The sequence below is a fragment of the Sphaeramia orbicularis genome, chromosome 14, assembly GCF_902148855.1.
Source record: "Sphaeramia orbicularis chromosome 14, fSphaOr1.1, whole genome shotgun sequence".
Taxonomy (NCBI): domain Eukaryota; kingdom Metazoa; phylum Chordata; class Actinopteri; order Kurtiformes; family Apogonidae; genus Sphaeramia; species Sphaeramia orbicularis.
Window position 1 is genome coordinate 25622547 of NC_043970.1, and position 24267 is coordinate 25646813.

At 37.5% G+C, this 24267-nt stretch overlaps 1 pseudogene; it reads right to left on the bottom strand.

The window, feature by feature from the left end:
• Nucleotides 1–10317: 10317 nt before the first annotated feature.
• LOC115433315 (plastin-3-like) lies at nucleotides 10318–24065 on the bottom strand (annotated as a pseudogene).
• Nucleotides 24066–24267: the final 202 nt, after the last annotated feature.

Sequence of the window (24267 nt, forward strand, 5' to 3'; positions counted from 1 at the left end):
TAGGGGAGGCTGGGTATGGTTGAAAAGCCCCAATTAGGGATGAGACAGGAGTCATGTGATCATTTCAGTGTTTACCCACATCCCCCCTGATCCCACAAAACACCAAACATACACATGTACATTTACACAGTGGAAAAAAACATGATGTTTAAAGTAAGGTGCTACATTTTCTACCCAAGACTATGTTGTATTCAGTACTTTTCCAACTATACATTAAATCCCGACTTATATTAGATGGATAAATTTGATATATATTCACTTATTAATGTCAAACCACAAGCTATTACAGGTAACAAAACAATGGCTGACACAGGCTTGGATGGTTTTATCACATGTGAAAAATGTTGCTGAAAAATTCATGGATTATTAACATTTTTATTTATTTATTTTACATTGTCATCTACACTTACAAATGCTTCAGATTGTTTTACTCAAAATTACATTTTTTGTGTCATCAAGATCATTTCTACATCAGCTCTACCTTCAGATTTCTGAAATATTTTTTTTAATAAATAATCATTTTAAATCACAAGTGACATCTGGTTTCTTCAATTCTCACTCAGGAAGGAAAATCAGCCTTAAAATCTATGAGAAACATTGAGTTGATATTTATCATGATGCTTATTGACAACAACTAAGATGAACATTTTTATTACAATAATACTGTAACTCAAGTCAATGGAAATTTGAAGTCCTACAACCTGTAGCAGTGATGTGTCCCAGTGTTTTATCAATATGCTGTATATTTTATTAGCATCACTCTTACAGACACATAAACACACACTGCAGTCTTATGCTAATGAGTAAATCTGGGTGTGGTTATGGCAGCAGCCTGGTTCAAATCACAGGCAAAATCCCCCTTTTGTCCCGTCTCACTAAACTGTCTCTAATAATAACAATAACAAAATAAATAAAAAGATGATAGAGGTCATATATGTATATATGTCAAGAAAAAGGCCCACAATGACCAACTGCTAAGTGAATGCCTCAAGCAGCAAAGGCCCAGTGAGGAGGAGGAGCCTGAGGGTCTATCATGGAAGGACAAGCCCCTGCATGGCATGGACCACCAGCAAACTGACAAAGTGGCTGATATAAAGAAAACATACCAGTGGCTGAAAAAGGCTGGACTAAAAGACAGCACAGAGGCACTGCTCATGGCTGCACAAGAACAGGCCCTGAACACCAGAGCAATAGAGGTCTACCCCACCAGACAAGACCCCAGGTGTAGGCTGTGTAGAGAAGCCCCTGAGACAGTCCAGCACATCACAGCAGGGTGTAAGAGGCTGGCAGACAAGGCATACATGGAACAGCATAACCAGGTAGTGGGCATAGTGTACAGGAACGTCTGTACTGAGTATGGACTGGAGGTCCCAGGGTCACGATGGGAGACACCCCCGAAGGTGAGAGAGAACAAACAAGCCAAGATCCCGTGGGACTTCCAGATCCAGACTGACAAGATGGTGATGGCCAATCAGCCTGACATAGTGATGGTGGATAAACATCAGAGGACAGTGGTAGTGATAGAAGTAGCAATCCCAAGGGATAGCAACATCAGAAAGAAAGAACACAAGAAGCTGGAGAAACACCAGGGGCTGAAAGAGGAGGTAGATAAAAGGTGGGGTGTGAAGGCAACAGTGGTCCCAGTAGTGATTGGGGCACTAGGGGCTGAGAGGATGGCTCCAGTAGATACCAGGAACAACATCAGAGGTCTCTGTCCAAAAGAGTGCAGTCCTAGGAACAGCTAAGATCCTGCACAGAACCCTCAGGCTCCCAGGCCTCTGGTAGAGGACCTGAGTCTGAAGGATCTTTTTCTCTCCCCAGGTGGGAGAGAGAAAGATTTTTTATGGTTGTAAAATATTGGATTGCATGGAACAAATATTCCTAATTATCTCAATAAACTTTTTTTTTTTTCAATTATTTGTTTTAAATCTTTCTAAAACATATCACACGATGTGGACTCACAGATGTCTTTTCTTCTTTTACCTACCTGTTTTCCCTAGACAGATATGTACAAGTTTTAACCATACACTGTGTTTAACCTATAAAGACCAAAACATCCACTAGTGACCAAAACCATCTACTGATCTAAAATGTATAATACCTGCTAATCCACTGATTCTATCAATCCATGTAAATAATTGGTGTAAAATACAGTTTGCCACCTTTTCATGGTCCTCAGAAATAACCCATTTGGACGTTCAGAGGCTCCGTAGCGAACGTAGAAACACCACCATCTTCTACAACATTGTTTCATCAGTAAAACCCATGGAGCTGGATAAATAGCAGTGGTCATAGAAACTTGTTTTATGTTCCGTTAATGATATATTTGACAGAAAAAGTCACCTTTTCTTTGATTTTCTCTGTTCTTTGGTATAATAACCCTCAAGTTTAATCTGAGATTTATGAACATCTACATGATATGTGAATTAGATATTGGAAAATTCCTCATTTTTGCTGGAAAAATGCAAAACTACAGAAGATTATTTCATAATAAATGGTGACTTATCACCTATCACTCAATGTTAAATATAGAGGGAAAAAATCATTTGGGAACTACCACAAAAGTAGTACTGGGTCTTTATGGGTTAATTAGTTGTAACAATTAAACACCAGGTATTTGACATCAGCAGAAGTCTGGATTAGTGCCAGTTAATTAGATTAACTTGGTTGATACTGATATTGACTTTCACTGATTTGATCCTTTTCAAATATGTTTTTTTCTTTTTGTATGTTTTTTTTTTCTTGTTTTTGGTATTGAAAGTTGATATTCAAAATAAAAACAAACAAAAAATGAATTATGATCCATGGTTGTAACCTCACTGACCTTAAACTCCCACCAGAAAAAAAGCAATAATTATTTTTTTTCAGTGTAGTGTAATGCAGAATTGTCATTTTACTGTATGTGTGAAAGAGGACTCTGAAATGAGGAAGGATTTGTAAAGTGGCTGTTACAGTTTTACCTTGAGATAGCCCCCCTCCTATGGAAAGAATTTCGTGAATGGCCCCCATGAGGGTCTAGAGCTGCGACTCTTTGTAGCTCTGAGGATGTGTCATCACAGACAGATTGCACCCTGGGAAAAAAAAAGAAAATAAAGATCAAACTAAGGCAGACTCCACACATGTGAGCATCCGGTTTGTTGCATTACACTTTATATAAACTCTTTTTTTTTTTTTGTTTTACCTGCTCAGAATACTCTCAGCTCTCTCGATCTCCTCATCCAAGGTGGTCTTGACTGACAGGTTGTGGGGCGACCGGTCCCTGCTGTCCGCTGTGTGACCCGTCATCTTCAGTGGAAACAAACGTCACAGCCCGGCGTGCAGATGTTTGATGCGTGTTTTAACAGGAGTGCTCATGATGATCATCAAGAGGGAAGTGTTTTTTTCTCAGTGTTTGTGGTGCGTAGGGCAGATTATAGTCAGGGGACCGGGGCCCGACTGGGACTGTCTGCCGCGGTCCCTCACCTGGTCCGGCACACAGCAAGGGGTTACCACGGCGACTGAAGATGCTGAAAGAGGAAGTCTGCTGTGACATGAGGTGGTTTACCTGAAGTACGTATAAAGGAGTTGAGGTGGAACTCCAGCCAGTACCCATAAGGCCACTGGTGTGCTGCCCCCATCTGATGCGCACACACATGACGGGGTGTTTAGACAAATGTTACTGCTGTGTGGGACTAATTGGTGGATCATTAAGGAAAACACACACAGACACACAAAGGCCTGAAGCTCCGTGGCCCAGTGAGCCGATCAGCTGCTCTCCCTCAGGAGCAGCGTCACTTAGGAAACCAGGGTGTAATGGGTGCCTCATAACTGTACGGTAGCAACTGAGACAAGTTAACAGGCGGTAAATGAGGATCAGCTCTGAATGGATACGCAGTGTTTGACTTTCTAATCATTAAAGGTGATATCTGAGATTATTATTAGTATTATTGGTAGTATCAGTATTAGTATACTGACAACAGAAACAATGGTCGTTTAACAAAATCCATTTAATTCAGGTTACTACACCTATATATTTGTGTCCTGTGGTGGAATACAATCAAACATACCTGAAAACTGATGTACTTACGTACTTGGGTTTAAATGAAGATTAATTCAAGGAAAAGCAAGATATTTTTGTCTGTTAAAAGGACAAAAACTACAAGGATTTGGACCAGATTGTGGGAAAAAAAAACCACAAATAAGACATTGCTTCCCTTTGAAATATTATTAAACTGTGGTAATGTCACAGCCAGAAATTTTCCTACAGACACATACTGTCACTTTCCTAAAATAATTACCAAAGTCTTTTTATGTTTGTTTTTTTTTTTTTTTTTGCCCAAATCATCAAACACTCAATTTCTAGTTAAGTTTCCTGAAAAATCATCATTATCATTTTCATTCATCATATTAAAAAGGTGACGATATGGATTATATTGTAGCTGGTTTTAAGCAGCTACTGATGAAGAATAAATACATTTTTGGTTTGTGAACAAATCTGGTGCACAGTTTTTACAGCTTCCTCTATGTACTTACTATATTTTAATCTATAATAAACTAATAATAATGTAAAACAAACAAACAAACAAACAAAAAATACTATTATCTGTTCTTACCTTTTCAGTTATTCCAAGAAAAGCCTCACGGTGACTTCACACAGAAACACCAACAGTAGTGTTTTTGCCTCCCGTCCATTTCTAACGACCACACAAACATGACGCTCCATGTACAGAAACAGTAACATGTCAGCTTCTTTGACTCCTATCAAACATTTTCTGTGAGCTTTTACTTCATGTGCTCCCTCCTCCTCCTCCTCCTCCTCCTCCCTAAAGGAGGAGTTCAGGCAGTCAGAAGAGCTTCATTACCAGATGCAGGATGTGAAATCTGACTGGTGAGAGCGCAGGTGTCGGTGTGAGCTGTGTGGTCTATGGAAGCCTTTTTGGAGCATCTGTGCAGGTTGTTTTCATTCTGTTGAAGTTCTGAGCTGCTATCATCTTAAACAGCTTCTTTAAATAAATTTTTAAATATGTTTTTATCATGTCTTATTAAGGTTTTCATTTCTATATTGCTTTTAATGTTATTTTTTTTGCAGTTTTTCATTCATGTTTCTTGTACTGTATGGAAAAATCATAATATTTCATTTTAATAATTTCAAAGAAAAAGAACAAGTTATTTGTACCTATTCTCTTCTATCTCCTTGCAATTATGTGAGAACATAGAAGCCTAGATAGAATAGAGTAACATACAGGACCACATGTTAAGTCATTAGTTTTAATACAATTAACTCTTACCATAAGCATATAGTTGTCCTAAAATATGGTCTGAACACTAAATACGTACATATATATATATATATATATATATATATATATATATATATATATATATATATTATATATATAATATATATATATATATATATATATAATATATATACATATATATGTATACATATGTCGAGGCCCAAAACGGAATCTGGCCCGATTCAGAAGCGGGCCGGCCCAGAATGGAATTCTATTCTAGGCCGGCCTAGAATGGAATCTCTATAGGATTCCATTCTGGGCTGGCCCAATTCAGAATCAGGCCGGCCCAGTTGGACCTTGGATTCTGGTTCAAACAGTGCAGGATCGATGTCCTCTTCTTTCAAGGAACCCTGTTAAAACATAGCAGAATGGCAAATTAGAACAAACATTCACAGTGTCACATTTACAAGCAGTAAAAATACCATGAAATACATTGTTGTACATTTTTGCTTAAAATTTGATGTTGATGTACCTGTTCTGCTAACTGCTGGAGAAGAAAGAAGTCCTGGCGAGGTGCTTGTCCAAAAGCTACTTCATACGGTGTTTTACCAGTGGTACTTGCTGTCGATGTGTTTATAGCATGTGTAACAAACTGCAGCGCGGTTGACCAGGTGGCGTCATGCTCCTCAAGCCACTTCCCCAGTTGCAGCTGTAGATCACCATTTCCTGAATGAAAGAAAATAATAAATATAAGCTTATATTATGTACAGGATATTTCATTCATTAAAAATTGATGCATATGTCTGTGATATACATGTATTTTAATTTAAGAATGTAACTTCACATGGATTAAATGTATGATTAAATGTATAAATTTATTTAAGACTTACCTCGCTCAACACATCCTTGGCTCTGGGGGTACCTAGGTCTGCCATGGATAATCAACATGCCTGGCCAAAGGGTTGTGATCTCAGTGATGACTGCTGCCACAAATTCTCTGCCATTGTCGGAATGAAGAATCCTGGGTGGTCCAAACATGGAGAACAGCATGACAAGTTTCTCAGCCACCTGAAACATTCCATAATAACATTAGTCAGGATAAAGCTACAATAAACAAATTATATTTTAGATGAATATCAAAATCCATAGTAACAAATAGCATAAATCAACCTGTTAAACAACCTACCTCTGCAGCTCTCTTGGATGTGAGGGGAAATGCCCAGGAAAACTTGAGTAGTGGTCTCTCGCATGAAGAATCCATTTGAAGTCACCATCAGGTCTGCTGGTCATGTCTATGAGGTCTACTTGAACTCTTGTGAGGAACCCCAAGGGAGATGATGGGCTTAGCTGACTTTGGCTGCTTCACAGGCTGACGGGTGTTGCAGACGAGACAGGTTGCAGGTAGATTTCCACAGCAACCCTTGGTATAAAGGCGTAGTTCTTCTTGACGTCATCCCATGTCTTGTGGCGCCGCAATGGCCATTCTCTCGTGGCACTGGTGGATGGTAGTATACAAGTCGTCTTTGGTGATGACAGGATTGGCAGTCTTCTTGCAGAAGAGCACTGTCTTGTTGCCTGCAGAGAACAAAGATCATGTAGCAAAGGATACTCAAATAGTTCCAATACCAGAATTTGAAGTCAAACACCTTTTGATTTTCACTGATTTCATTTGCTGTTTCCATTATTCTTAAATTACGATACAAAAATATCCCATTAGGTGCAACCATTTCCATCATTCTAATTTCATGACAGCTAAAATCTATGAATGCAAAAATATCAATTTAGGGACTAGCATTTAAGTCATTCTGCTTGCAAAACAGCTATTAAAAGTATGAATACAAAAATATCACATTAGGTGCTGCCATTTTATACATTCCAATTTCATGACAGTTAAAATTCTTAATTTATGAATGCAAAAATATCACACATTTTAATCATTTAAATTTTCATGATTTTAGTATTATAGGAATACAGAAAAAAAAAATGCCTAAAATTGCTGGACTATATTGGAATTATGGGTACTTACCAATGATCTGGGTTTCAAAGTTGCTGTGGCTCCAGTGTTTAAACTTGGCACCATCTGCACATTTCTGTCCTTTTTCCAGGGTTAAGGCTGCTATGATCTTCTGGTACTGGTCCTCACTTAGTAGAAATTTGTCCTTCCTACTTGGACACAGTGATGAAATATGGTTCTCCAGCAGCTGCTCAAATGTTGTACGTTGCTCCATGGTGGATAGTAAATGAACTGATGATCCTGTGGTCCCCACCATTTATATGGAATTCTATTCTAGGCCGGCCTAGAATGGAATCTCTATAGGATTCCATTCTAGGCCAGCCCAGAATAGAATTCCAATCTGGGCTGGCCTGATTCTGAATTGGGCCGGCCCAGAATGGAATTCCATTATATATATATATATATATATATATATATATATATATATATATATATATATATATATATATATATAATATATATATATATATATATATATATATATATATATATATATATATGTATAGGGTGGGGAAGCAAAATTTACAATGAACATTTAGTTGTTTTTTCTCAGCAGGCACTACGTCAATTGTTTTGAAACCAAACATATATTGATGTCATAATCATACCTAACACTATTATCCATACCTTTTCAGAAACTTTTGCCCATATGAGTAATCAGGAAAGCAAACGTCAAAGAGTGTGTGATTTGCTGAAAGCACTCGTCACACCAAAGGAGATTTCAAAAATAGTTGGAGTGTCCATAAACACTGTTTATAATGTAAAGAAGAGAATGACTATGAGCAAAACTATTACGAGAAAGTCTGGAAGATACTATTAGAGAAGAATGGGAGAAGTTGTCACCTGAATATTTGAGGAACACTTGTGCAAGTTTCAGGAAGCGTGTGAAGGCAGTTATTGAGAAAGAAGGAGGACACATAGAATAAAAACATTTTCTATTATGTCAATTTTCTTGTGGCAAATACATTCTCATGACTTTCAATAAACTAATTGGTCATACACTGTCTTTCAATCCCTGCCTCAAAATATTGTAAATTTTGCTTCCCCACCCTGATATATATATATTATATATATATTATATATATATATATATATATATATATATATATATATATATATATATATATATATATAATATATACTTTTTTTTCTGATCTGTTATTTTTTGAAATAGTTGTTTTCTAACCCTGGATGGTCCTCTTACTCGTGTTAAATACTTTGTGTATGAAATGCTCAATATATACAATGCACATTGGCTGAATATTTCAGAAAATAATGGGATATTTACGTCTTACTTCTCTGACTATAATCTAACACCATATAGTCTCTCATTTGAAAATGGTTTGTTTATTCATTAAATGCAGAGTGTGAGTTGGCATGAACAAAACACTACAGGTGTAAGAATCATGGTGCTACATTCATCCATAACCTTTTTCCAAACACTAAAACTCACTCTCTGTTGCAAATGGAGCTTGAAAATTCAGATGATGACGACCCCTGGAGACATATTCCTCCTCATCATGTCACTCTCTGACAGAGTCTGGCGGTCTCCGATGTAATCAGGACACAAGACCAGAGGGAGTGGAGCTCACAGGATGTTACATCTGTCTAAGATCCAAGTCATTGAACACAAAAACCACAATCTGCCAACAGTATCCCCCACCGTACACATCAAAATCAAAAGTCTCCCTGTTACCATGAAAAAAAAGACAACAGGACATGGTGAACAGATCAAATATGTCTAGAAAAACCCATTCAAGACCTGTCTTTTCTTACTAACAGTAATATGTGTTGTTTTTTGTGTAAAATATACATTTTACAAAGTACATTTAACCCTTTATCGGGCAAGTGACTATTTTTGGTAATTTCCGAATACATCACAAGACAGTGACAGCAACAGTTCCAGTGTAATGTTCTAATATTATAGAATACATGTTCCTTTCACATTAAATGTGTTTTTCTTGTATTTTTTATATTAACTTCTTGGATTTCTTTTGTTGCCACTTATGGGTAAGGAACTAAATATGGTAACTTCACTGACCTTGATTTTGTACATAACATAAAAAAACAAAATTTTAAAAAATTCACAAAAGTAACAAAGTCTTGTTGTGTCTTACAATAACACACTAGGGTTGAAATATTGAATTTCTATGAGTGTCTGTGAGTATAAATTAAACAAAGGAGCAAATACTGCATGTAAAATACTTTAAATATTACTGTGGATTTTCTCTCATTCATGCATCAAAGAAGCAGCAATACATTTTCTTTTTATGAAGAGATAATAATAAAAAAGGTACAGTATTTTGCAATGACAAAAGAGGAAGGGCAGTAGTAGCAGAGATAAGAGCAAAGAGAAGCCGGCAAGCAGTAAACTGAGAAAGATAAAAGCTTGGATTAAATTAAAGGTAAAGAGGAAGTAGCACCTGGTGGGATCCACCACTGGTCTTATTACAGCCATGAAGAGGTGAAAACAACAGAAATATCTGCAGAAAAGTCAAAGAACAGTGTCATTTTTGTTATTTTCCTTAAAGATCTCCATCGTATCAAATCAATTAGCCTTTGAATGTGAGAATAAAGCTAAAAAAGTAGAATTTCATGTGGTAATAAGGTTGTAATTGTGGAAAATTAGAACTTCCTGAGCGTACGTCTCCCAACACTGCTTTGGATTACTTTTTTAAGTTGTATATTGTTTTTTGAAACCTGACATTAACAGTCATGTTTACATCTTCTGTTACAGGTTAAAATACACTCCTTTACACTAATGACTCTGAACAGATCTATAATGTTTATGAGGAGGCGCCAAGTCTAAAAGTATGGATCTGTAAAGGAAATAAGATACTAGCCTTATGCCTAATCATGCCAACCCTCTCTTCCTGAACCTTCAATTTAATTAATTTATCTAATATTCAGAACATGTTAAATCAAACACTTTCATCTTAAACCAGTTTTAAATCAGAAAAACTCAAGCTATAAATAAACACCCGGTTACAGTCAGAACCAGATGAAACAGAATCAGATTAAGACTTAGTTTGTATTAGTTTAAGGGGTTAAATTCTGGTCTGTCTGCAGTAAAAACAAAACACATTTCAGTTTTCAAGTTCATATTTATTGTTACATGGAAAGCACTTGAGAGTAGACATGAACATGAGACCAAATACAATCTGGCCGTTGTCATACAATATGGAATGAAGTTACTGTTTATATTTGGTAATGCTGAGTACAAAAGACAGAGGGAAACCTCAAAGTGCAAATACATGTCAACTTTGAGATGAGGAGAAGAAGGAAGAAGGAGAAGAAGGCCACAGCAGAAAGCCAAGAGAGTCCAGTCAACCTGTCCTCATCCGACGTAACAGACAAAAAAAAAAAACGACACAGACCCCAAAACAGCATTTACCTCGCATTATGTTCTCCAAAAACAAACGAGAATCCAGACAGCACATGAGGCGGGTCGTTACTATAATCTGACCTGATGGCTTCTGCAAACCGATATGTAGAAGTTTATAATGCCAGTTATTAAGACAAGCTTGAACTCCATTTAGTGAGAGCAAACGTTCCGGTGTTTTTTAACAAGTGTGGCTCCTAAACATCCCACTTATCTTTTTCTTTCTTTTTTCAAGCATTTGTTTATTAGAATGGTATTTAGGAATGTGTTTTTGATTAACCAAGGATATAATTTACCAGTCTGAGTACAAATATGTAAACAACCTTGCAGCTGGAATAATGACGTATCATTTTACAAAACAGCATTAACATTATTTAAGAGTTCTGCATAATGAAAAGTAACAGGTTGTCCTCTCATATCCATCCCTTTAGAAATTAAGAAGTCTATGAGGAACATATTCTCCAGTAAACACCTCCACGAAAGAAGAGGTGGGACACATGCAAATATCTGAATTAGACGTAAGACTGTCAGGTAAAAAAAAAAAAAAAAAAAAAAAAAGAAACCATTCTTCATTCCTTCAGGGGCAGCTCTTTCCAAACGCTAATGGCTCTGAGTTTAGTGTTAAGTGTCACAATGATCCACTCAGACTCTTAGACCTGCTTCATCCCTCGGCCATCAAGCAGGCAAAAACCAGTCATCACCATTTTGGGTTTTGACCTCCACAAGATCCTCTGGGAGAGCGTAGACTCGGGCTCCGATCTTCCTCGCCATGGAGATGGCGTATCTAGGAAGAGAAGTCGACTCATGTAATACTGGTCAGAAGCAAATCAACAACAGGAATCAATTGTCTGGATATTAAAGGGGTTTTATGTAGTATTGATATTCCAAACAGGGGTAAGTCATGGACCAGAATGCACTAAAGCTGCTAGAACCACCAATGACTCACACTATGTATCCACGGACTGTATCACTCACTGAATAAAGTTTAAAGCTCATTGTTTACACACACCTGCATATGCTATCATCAAGTTTCAGTCTTTAAATAAAAACTCATAGCCAGTTTTTGTGACAGCGAGTCAAAAAAAAAAGACATAAAAAAGTATAATCTCCACATGCTGCGTCAGCTGACTGTTTACATTATAGCTCTGTTAGCTTATCTCTGTTATTAGATAGAAAACAGACACAGTAAAACCACAAAACACCTCTGTTTTCTGTACAGTTTATGCTGTCAGTAGCTGCACTGAAGATCTGTTTGGAATTGTCTAAATAAGGTCAGACCTGTCAGTTACTCTGAACTGTGGGTCTAACAGTGAACTTAGCAAACATAATACCATCACATAATAATTTTACACCTTTTATAACTTTTAGAATCCATCTTGTGTAGAAAAAATATTGTGGACTTCATTCTTTTCATTTAGACAACAATGCTTTTAGCTTTTATCGCTTTGTCACTTTCTTTGGCTCTAAAAGTTGTTTCTTATCAGTTCTCATTGTCATTGCATTTTCACAAAAGATGAAATAATTGCACTTTCATGAGATTAATTTGTCTCTGTACGTTTTTTTCTCTTGCATATCTAGTTTTGTCACAGGTAATCTTACTTGGCATTCTCCAGTTTGTCGTCTTCAGAGAGGCTTCCGGTTTTTATCAGGTCGTAGTTAATGCTCCCTTCCTGAATGGCGTCTATGAGCTCCAGCACTGGCACACTGGTGCTGATCTCCTTGTCCTGATCAATACACAGATATTTGGTTTTACTGCAATGTTAAAAGTCTACTGACACATCTCTCAGAAATGTTATCTAAAAATGATGAAGGTGAATGGTTTACCTTGAAGTTTGCGATCTTGGTTGATTTTCCAGCATTTGCCAACGTTTCATTGACCCATTTTACAATGATATCGTCATTTGCTTTCTGTCCATCGCCCAGATCCTCAAGTACATTCAGTGTATATCTGAAAAATATGACAAGGACAACATTTATGAGCAGCTACAGAGCAAAATAAATAAATGCTCTTAATATAGGGGGTGTCGAGCTGTATGTCTGTCACAGTTCTCTATAAATTGAAATGTTAGTCTCACTTGTGAGTTTGAGTAATTTAAGTGATACAGGGATGCAGATGTTACATTTTAGTAACGCTCACCTTCTCATGAGCTGCCACACCAGAGCCAGAGTCAGAGTTGCGTTGCCATCATTCAGGTCCTGCCCGCCGATGCCAACCAGAGAGAACTTGACATTTTTGCCAAGATCCACTGCATAGTTACAATTCTCCAGCTAAAGTCACAGAACAAAAGAACTGTCAAAACACTTTTAAAAGGAAGTTAGCAACATCTCAAGTGTTTTTGTTTTTTTTTTTTTTTTTACATTTTTTGTGTTACGCACCAGTTGCATGATCTAAATAGCACCTGTCTGGGGTTTTTAATAAACATTATTTTATATATTTTATAAATTTTACCTATTTGGCATTATCTCCAGGACTGATGCATTTTAATCACAACTGGGCCATATGACTCTTGATGATCTGACTATCTTTTCTATCTATCGTATTTTTGTTATAGGCTAATATTTGTCCAGTGCATGTCACCCACCGTATAATTCTGAGATGTGCTACAAAATTACCAAAAGTCGGAGAAGGTGTGAATGTGTGAACAATAACATAACAAAATCAGTTTGAGTGAATATTTTTTTTGGCCTCAGTCTTTTCCCACATTACACTGAAGCCACCAGCTCATGCCCAAAGGAGGCATTTCTGCAGCCTGTCCTGTTGTTTGACAGTATTCTAACACATACAGAACAACATACCTGCAGATTTCATGACACAGTAAACCAGTGTTGTTTACATCAGTGTTTCCCAACCCAGTGTGCTGGGCATGTAAGTGTGCCGTGAGAAATCATTCAGGTGTGCGTGGAAGATTATCCAATTTCACCTGATTGGTAATCTAAGCAAGCAGTGATTTAGATAAGTACGACTGCACACACTAATGATCCACTCTACAACAACAGTGTCCTGTTTCCTTTTGCAAAGTGAAAGTTAAAGTGGAACCCGGTCCCAATGTGGTGCATTCTGTTGATAAAGCCCCCCCTCATTAGTGACACGTGGATCAGCAGGTTACCTGCGGATCGGGTTGGAGAGTATGCCTCTATTATACTACTACATGACAGACCTCAATCGTAACTGGGGGGGGGGGGGTCTGAGGAGTTGCTAACGCACCTTTCTCAGCTTTCTTGTTCCAAATGCACCCTGACAATGTCCCCCACACCCCCGATGTCCTCCCACCCCCCTGGGAGAGTGTCCGGTGACTGTGCCAAGGAGTTCCCCATTCTGGCAAACAAAAGCTATTTCAGTTCTGTTCCCTTTCTCCACAACCTATCTATGCGAGGTGGGATTTCCAAGCATGACTGTTGAGGAAGATCTTTGTGTGTGTCTTTCTTTAATTCCTGCCACAATATCAGCTTTGTGTTCAACTAAACAGGCCCAGGTTTCATACAGAGTAAGTAATTGAGACTAGATTTGCATTATGTTTCAGTGAATATACTTTTTGGGATATTTTTGTTTGGTGGCGTGCCTTGTGATTTTTCTAATGTAAAATATGTGCCGTGGCTCAAAAAGGTTGGGAAACACTGCTTTACAAACTACAGATTTCACAGAAAAAAAAAACTGATTTCTGGTTCACCTTTTTCATCTTGGAACCCATTCTGGGGTAAGGTGGCCTGTTGACCTTGTTCCAGTCAACATGTACTTTAATCTTCTCATACAGCTGAAGGATGACCATGGCATCCTGCAGATCTCTAAAAACATCATGTTTATAGTCATTAGAAATAAATAACTGTTAGGTCCCAGAGGTTCAAACTCTTCAAATGACACTATAGTAAGAAGTACATACCCATACAGATGATTGACATGTGGGTTTACTCCCAGTGAGTTCATCCAGTTTCGGAAAGTCCTCTCTTCTCTTGTCTCACCTAGGCAGCAAAGGTTCATGGGATTTATGATTAAGGACATGAAGCACAACTGTCTGAGGTCTCTCTCTCTTTGTCTCTTTCTAAACTGAGCTGACCCGGTTCATCTTTTTAAAATTCAGTTCACTACATAAGAAAAACACACACATGATTAAATAATGTGACCAGGAAAAACATAAAAAAGAGCAGCTTGTCGTCACATCTTCATATCCAAAGCAGTTTCTATGCTAAAATGAGCCTCCAGGCCAGTGAGCAAAAACAAATGAGCTGTTTGTTCAGCTGCTTTAACTTTGATACAAAAGAACATACACATGAACAGCTTCTTTCTAAGTACTTTGTGTGTATTCAGCCAAAAATTTGGGAACAAATTAGCTGCCTCAAGCATATTCTCTTTAAGCCTGGCCTTGGCACCAATTCTTCCTGTGGTCATCTAGGCGTGACCCACATTTATAGAATTCAAAGAACAAATGCATCTTCCAAAAATAGTTTACACACATGTAGTGTCATTGTGTGTTTTTTCAAACAACATATATACTGCTGACTAAAAGTGCATTGAGTTTCCACACAAAATACATGTATGTAAAACTTACAAAGCCTTTTTTCTAAACACACATTGTAAAGTGAGAACTGTGTGTGTTTCAGTTCATCAGTTCTGATCTTTTAATTCTGACATGTCACACTCTTGGCTTTCAGTTCCTTTTTATTGTCAATGTTTGCAAATCTATACTCAACATAACGTAGGGTCATATTTGCACAATATCTTGCTTATAAATGACTGTCCTTGTTACCATGGTAACTGCCATCAATGGCACACATGACACACTGACATCAGACTATATTTAAGGCAATAAAAAAAACATTTAAAACCTTTTTTCCCCATTCACATCCTTCATGACCCAGTTGGAACTAATTTCCAACCCAGTTTTGGATCACAACCCAACACTTGAGAAATCTGGTTTTATGATGTCATTTCTGAATATACCTGTAAGCACTACAGCAATCTTCTTTAAACCTGTTAATTATATATTACAAATAATTTCCTACCTTGGGATTAATGAAGTATTTCTGATTCTGATAACAATTTTATATTTTCACAGCTGATACAGTGGCTACAAGCAAAAGACTTGAGACTTAAGCTCCAAAACTAGGACACTGGTCTCACCCTTCAACAGCCCCCAGTCGATGTCCTCTCCCTCAGGTTTGACCCAGAGCTGGGTATTTGTTAAACAGATTTGCCACACAGGCCCAGGGTTGAGTTTGGGGGTTTCCGCTGACGACGTCAGTTGGGTGACAAACTGTCGACAGCCGAGCGGTCGGCCTGCTGCAGCATGGCTTCGCCCTCTTCAGGTCGTCTTTCTCCTGAACAACACAGAGAGCAACACACTTCAGTCAGTGGACACTGTGGCAGCTGTTACCATCTGGTGAACACACTCCACTGGGAGCACGCCTGTCTGTCTGCTTACACTAAAGCCTGACATGTTAATGTCTATGCGTGGCTGGTCCTCGTCTGTGCCTTTTGGAGAAATCTGGTTCAGGAGGTGGAAATAGGCCCTCGAGTCCTACAGAAAACAGAAAAAACAGTTACATTTGTACTTAGATGGCATAACAAGAAGGTACTCTACTGAGGTAGCAATCTTATGAAACACTTTTGTCTGTCTAAATTCATATGCTTTAAGTATGTCTGACACATTTCTGTTAATCTACCATGAAAATGTTATAACAAACATTTGTTCCATATAATCTATGGATGTACATGGGAAGAAATAGTAATATTAGTAACAGGTACAACAGCTACGTATACACCTGTCTGGCAGATTCATGTGCACTTATGTAGAGTCCTGGGAACACTCACTGACATTTTAATGATGTTAACAGTATATGTTTTACCAGGGACACAACACTTTTGACCTTTTTTAGCCACTGGTAGTTACACATTTCATTGAATTCTATACAAGCAAATACAAAGTGGTAATGGTAGTCCTACTTCTGCTTTGAACCAAATACCATACCTTGATGTCGGAGCTAAAGTTGTTGATCTTCTGCCAGCCAGCATTTTCCAGGTGGAAGTTTGCCCAGCGTAAAAGCAGTTCTTCAGGAGAGAGCTTCATCAGGTCCTCCAGGGTTTCTCCGTCTCTCAGCAATGCTGCCAGTGCTGTTGATAGGTGTTAGTGGTCAATTACACCTTCTTATAATAAAACAGGTAACTCTGAGATATGAGAACCTAATTAAATACATCTTTTGTAACAGATGTCTCTTGGCACCTTCATTCCTACTGAGCTCAATGTCAGCAAACAGGCCAATTTTGATGATCTGCCACAGCAGGCCCAGCACCAGATGGGGCTTCCCTTCTTTCAGGTCTAAAGCACCGATGTTGACCACGTGGCAGCCAATGGCTGAAGCAGAGTTCAACGCCAGGTTCAGATTTCCTGTAAGACAAGGAGCATTAGCCAGAGGAATATTCAGAGAAAACATGAGACCAGCACTGCTGTGAATGACTAACCTGTATTGTAAATGGAGTCAGCTTCTTCTTATTTATGGTTCTCTCGTCAATAGTGTCTGGCACCGACAGGTTGATCATTTTGCTGAACAAACATAAAGAACGAAACATGACAGTTTATCAGTCATCTAATGCTATTTTATATGCACAAAGATGTGTTGGTGTAGAGTTAACTTCTATATAAAATATTATATAAAACCAACTGGCAGTAATTACAAGCACATAGTTTTTGACATTTACTGGCTTTTAACCTCATAGTAGGTAACAGTTGTACAGGATGTACCACTTTAGAGTAAGTGTAAAAGGATTTATAAGTAATTTACAGTGAGGTTGTAAACACACTGCATTAAATTAAGAAAAAAAAAATATGAATGAGATATGAAAGTTGCCATGCATAATCTGTATCTTGCCCCTTTATGAGTCAGCGTGTTAAAACAGTTCTTTAATGAGTAACTACTATTTATAATCAGTAAAGGAAAGACTTACTATATCAGTGTAATAATTCAATATACCATCATTTAATACATCAAATTAAAATGCTTGAACATTGAGATATGTTGAGGTATGCCAAGTAGTAACAGGTGATGAAGACAAAGGAACCTCAATGAAAAGTTAACATGACACAGGTGGCCCTTTTTTGATGTGTTGTAACAGCTTATCAATAATTTACAGTGTTTACAACCTAATTAAAAATCACTTACAAACCCTTATGATGGCAGTATTATTTTAAAATGGTTCATTAAAGCAAAGTTACTTAAGGGTTGATTTCTCAGTTCATTCAATCAGTAATTAAAATAGTAAACCACAATGTCTTTGTTGTAGCACTTGACAAATGACCTTGACCTAGTACTGGTGGATGGTTTTATTTTTCAGCCTGAATGTGAGTACAACATTACGTGTGGAGAGATGCAGGTGGTTGACATTTATCCGAGAAAGGGTAGCTGCGCTGCTGGCTTTAAGTGAAAACAGGAACTCTCACCAGAGGACTATACCGTCTCCGACAGCCGTGAAGAGTGAGTCTGTGTTGGGATTCATGGGCAGGACGTGTTGGCAGTCAGGGTCTTTTTCCAGGGCAGTGTTAATCCAGTTTACGAAAGCAAACCTTCTCCTCCTCTGTAAGTGTGTATAGCACAGACAGGGAAAAAAACCCTCATCAACCACACAGTATAAATTACAGTATATTGTGTTATAATGACTCATTAAGGACATATTATCTGACTCCACCTGTGGCTAATATGAGCTGCTTTGATGGCAAACAAGCTTTTGTGCCTGAAGGTACAAAGTCAACACTTTTATAACAAACATAGCAGCGTCTGAGAGGAAAGAGACAGTGTCCCTGACGTCAGGCCTGTCTGTGACCTACCAGAGAATGAGTGTTGTGTCCCTTCACTCGACAGTCAGACGTCCCTCCAATGGCCAGAATTCCTTCTTTCTGTTGATGGCCTTGCGGAATGTTTTTGCTACTGCGCTGCCTCTCAGTTCTTGGACAATCTACAACCATATAAACGAAAAACTCAAATAACGGGACAACTGCAACATTTCAGCTCATCAAACTAATTTTACGGGTTTTTGAATTTAGTAATGCAAGTCATACTGATAACATGCTGACATTTCGGAATATACATTATGTGGTGGAGGAGTATAACGATGTGTCTTGGTGTATTAGTTAAACAAGGAAATTATGATCAAATACATCAGGCGATTAATGATTTTCTTGCATATTAATTTCTGAAAATAGATCTTGATGCACAGATTATGTTGTGATGTGATTTTTTTTTTTGGATCAGGATCTTTTTATTGATGTTTTCTCAGTATAATACAAGCACAGTGCTGAATAGTTCGTACAGAAATCTGAAGTAAGCATGGGTTGTATATCAATCACAGCTAGCACCATACAAAAACAAAACAGAACAAACAGACTGTACATAAATAATCCCTCCTCAGTCATTGCCTGTGCTCTACACATAGTAAAGGATCACTATCACAACAGAACCTTGCGCTACGGAGTAAGTACGAAGTGTGCAGCACTGTTAAACGACACTTAAAACGTCAAGCATTTACAAGGTCTGGAATGTTTTTAGGAAGGGACCCCACACTTTCTGGAATTTCACATTTGATTGCTAAAGTGAGTATCTAATGGTGTGATATTTTAAACAGATTATTTATCACATTTAATTTTCATAAATCACTCATAGTGGGTCATTCTTTTAAAATTTTGCCTCAAATAAAGCAACACGAATGAATAAATGTGGTACTCAGCCTTTTCAGTGTAAACACATTTATTTCTTTTCAGTCATACTCTTGTTAAACATCAAGACAGCCAAGGTTTCTCTGTAGACACAACAGTGGTGTGGGAGTTTATATGAAAACATAAAGCCAACCCATCAGCAAAACAGCTGAGAAAACATGGTGAGTTTACTGGATGGCAGCTGAGTTTCAGGGCAACAGAAAACTGAGTGAACTGGGACTTTTCCCAAAGGACAGAAATAAGCACTGCCAACATTACAGAGGAAGAGGATGTCAGTGTTTGTCTTGTCCGTTTAGGGATTTTTAGTATAGTGGATAATAACTGTGTACATGTAAGCATGGCAGATGACATCTTAATGCTAGATACCTCCCACTATAAAATGGAAAAAAGAAGAAAATATGTTCTAACTTCTGAGATTTTGTGGAAACCGAGCGTTACAAACATGGCAACACAAGCGCTAAATTTAAGGTAAAATAAAATGTAACAAATCATTCAGGTATATTATATAGCATTTCCTGTGACTGGATCCTCTTAAATCTTACACACTAGACCTATATGCAAGGTGATGTGGCATCTTCACCTGTGCTTAGGTCTGGGGGATTTCGCTGTCTTAGATCACATGGAATCTAAATTTGTCAAATGATCTTACCTCACATCAATAAATAACAGTGCTGTCAAACTGTTTCTCCTCAGTCAGCATTTTAAGAGGCCTGTTTATCAGAGCAATTACAGTATGTGACTGAGCACTACACTATCCCATGTTACATATTAGTAACAGTAATCGTACAGGTCGCTACGCAAGTGAGTTTATTTCCGTTTATTCAGTCTGCATTAACTTGCAGAGTTTGTTTAAGGTGTTGTTTTGCTGTTTCTGAAGAAATAATGGTGAAGAATTACCACAAGACCACCAGCGAGGGACAAGTTTCTGAACTCTGCTGTGCAGTTAGTCTGATTTACACAGGGTTGCCACTTGTTCCCTGAAATTATTTTCCAGGACATTTTCAGCCGCTACAGAGATGTTATCACGTCATACACTAATACATCCTCCTGTCCCCCACATTCTTTGGAGGTGTTCTTTTCTACAGGTGTAACTTGCATTTACCCAGATTTTTCTCTGTTTATTACTCAGACATTTGATGTACAGTCTATGGCTACAATTTATCTATGAAAAATAATTATGACAAATGTATCTTAGAATAATGAAAACACACCCACAGATTACATCTTAGCACTTCATTAGCATGACAAACTGGAGTTACAATGTTCAACTGGACAATTCCCAACTCAACTTTCTCTTGTCTCTTACTTTCTCTCCTGCACTTCCTCTAAAAATATTTGTATATTTTCAATAAATCACTGAAAAACTATTTCCTCAGTTTAGACACACAAGGTCACAAGGCGGGGGAGGATAAATACTTTTCCAGGATAGTTTAACTGTTTCCAGGATATTTGACATTTTTTCTCATTTTCCATAACTGGAAAATTAGTCAATCATTTTCCAGGTTTTCCAGGTTTCCCAGGACGTGTGGGAACCCTGTTACACAGAAGCTTGAGTTATGAAAGTGTGAAAATGTTATTACTTCATTTTCAAACTTGAAGTATAATCTACGCAATTATTGGAAAAACTGCAGTATGTACAGTATAGGAAAATGCCAATGGATATTGCCTATAGTCTATTAATGTTGGACAAAAATTATTCAAAAATGTAGAGAATATAGTCGAGCAACAACAAAAAGGCATGCAAACAACAGCCTCTGGACACAAGAGACAGCTTAAAGAAAACTCAGTCTGATTGTAACTGTGAGAAAATTGTGATTCATCCTCAAAAGATTAATTCACTTTTTGTCAGATTGCTCAGCCCTACCTGCACTCTCTTTCTTGTCAATAAAAAAAGGTTACATTTCTTGTTACACTATCCTACATCAATAGCACCTCCAATATAACAACCAACCAACCATGTCTCCAATCGATGTGACTTGATATTGATTTTAAATGTAATATAGCAACTGACCAATGCAAAAACCTTCTTTCAGTGAAACTCTGCTTTTATTTTATATTTCATTTTTAAAAAAGTCCGGCTGTGCCTTGAGTATACAGCTAATTTAAGTATTACAGTATAGAGTGCCAGTATATCATTAGAGTTATCAGCAGCTTCCACACAACTATTATCATCCTCCACAGTGACATCATTCTGAATCCCTACATTACCTCATGATTTCTGTCTCAGCAGAAATTGGGCTGTACACAACAACTATATGGAGTAAGTTTGTTCACAAGTTTTTCTTATCAGAGGGCACAGTTTATGAGCGGCTTCATTCTTAAACAATATGCATTCTGGACTAATGTGTCTGACACTTCCTGAATCTAAGTTATCGCTGCTTCATCAGTGATCTCAGACCTACAGGCAGCGCCGCTGTGGCATTCGACCACAATGAGCTATTCAGAACCAGCTGAGAGAAGCACACTTTTCCACAAACATACCCAAGGTCACAAGCTGGCATTTTTTGCACACTTGTAGGTATAAGAGATAACCAAATGAGACAGTCATGACCATGGACAGACAATATGAGCTTTGACTATTTATGACATGAAACAAAAAAAAAAGTGGTGGTATGTGCAATATGTGAAATAACAGAATTAATTAAATGGAAAGTCTTCCATTAATGACAAATATAGTTACCCATAAAGTTGGAATAATTTTGTTTTCATACACATTCCTCTTTTTATTCAAATACACATCACTAATGACCTTTGACCTGGTCCAATTATTACATACCGAGTCCCTAGTTACACTTTATCTGTCAACTATAAATCACACTGACACAACTTTTTCATGAAAAGAGGTAGAAATGTTTTAATCCAACTTTATGGGCATCAGCGTATTATACATCAAAAGTATCTAGAGTCTACAGAGGTAACAAATAATGTTAATCATAATGTGTAATGCAATTTGTTACTGTATTTTGATAAGCACATTAAAGTGATCATTTATTGGTTCCTTGCATAAACTTGGCTACCACCACAAAAAGAACAGATTAATTCTTAAGATCCATTGTCATTGTGAAAACTATAATCGTAGGCTACCTTACAAGGTATCAATATGAATGAGTTCATGAAAGACCATTTAAGGACAGTTTAATCATATCTACCTCAATTTCAGAGCTGAGAATAACCTTTGTAAAGTTACTGACAGTCATTATTGTTGCTCAAGGGTCTCTCGTGGTTAATAAACATGTATAGGACCATATAAGTCCAGGGTTCATACACATTTTTCAAGGTCAAATTCAAGCAGTTTTCAAGCACTTTTAAGGGTCATTTCCAAATTTTTCCAGCACAGCACCTTATCACTATGGTCAAATACATATCTATAGGAATACATATACTCATGAATATTTTTTTCCAAATTTTGTCTCAATGATGTACATTGTATTATGCTATAAACATCAAAAAATATGTTTCATAATAGCAAAAAGTTTAGGAATTAAAAGTGAATACAAAGTTTTATCCAAAAAAAAAAAAAAAAAAAAGGAAGCTACTTGGCGTTCTTCAGGCACGCTCACACGGAGACAAAGATTAAGATGAAAATGTACCTTGAGTCAACCTGAGAGTACCCGCTAATTTTTTTTTTTTTTTTTTACATACAGTTTTATTTTTCAAAATGTAAGCTATCACCTCTCTGTAAGCAGCTTTGGCTTGACATCTAACCTGGCAGAGTTGATATTAAAAGTAAGTAATTAAAATCACATCACAAAGTTATAATTGCAACCACTTTCAAGCACTTAAACTAAAATTAAAGCCCTTTTCAAACCTTGAAAACACAATATTGAAATTCAAGCATTTTCAAGGATTTCAAGCACCCGTACAAACCCTGTAAGTCCTTTTCCATAACATTATGAAGATGAGTATGAATTTATTTAAACACGTCTAACTGATAATTTAGTGCTTATTTGGTTTTATTTAAGTATTATTTGCTACATGTTCAAATAACTGCATTCTGATCTGTTAGACTAAGGAGCCACACTGCAAATGAACAATACAGAAAGATTAACCTTAATAATGTTAAACACTGCTGCCGTCTGGAAGCAGAGGAAGTCTTTTTATGTGACTGGTCCCTCTAAATGACTTCTCTCTCATCAGCAGCGAAACAAAATACACCATGTACTGGAACCCACACCACTTTGCTGACCTCACATCCACATTCCCTGAGTATGTGTGTGTCTTTGTAGAGGTCTTTCAACCCTTTTAGTCTGTGTGGCAGCTTTAAGTTGCTTTGCATAGACGTCCAAACTCAGCAGGGTGAGGTGCTTTAGTCAGAGCAGAGACCAAAGAGCAACTCGAAGTATCAGACGCTCTTAACAGCAGGTGAAAATGTAGTTAGTGGGACTGAGCTTACCGCTAAAAACTCCTCAAAGCTGATCTTTTGATCCATGTTGCGGTCAAGTTCGCGATCATATCTCGGACCTTGTACCCAGGTGTGGGGCAGCCGGCCTCTTAAGGAGGTGACTGAGTTCAAAATCACAGATGAATCCATCGCTGTCCAGATCTAGAGAGATGCAAAAAGCCCATTAGACATGAGACAATGAGGTCAAATCTATTATTAACACAGAAGACAGGTGATATGTTTTTTGTTTTATTCATATTTAGAGTCTGAATCATGTAAAATAAAAGTTACTCACCCACTGTGCTAAATATTTCCCTCATTTCTCCATATCGTCTTTTGTTATTTTTCCAGACATTTTTTTTCCGTGATTGACCTGAGGTGGTCAGTCAAAGAAAGTGGGGCTGCAGAGAGAAAAAGGCCATGTTAGACACAATAATGGAAGGGAGAACAAAACAAACCCCGACAGAATCAGCCTCTGGTAAATTTTCTTTCTGCTCGTGCAAGTTATTCAAACCACAGCTGCAGCTTCAACCAGGGACGGGATCTGCACCTCATTAAGTCAAGTCAATCGT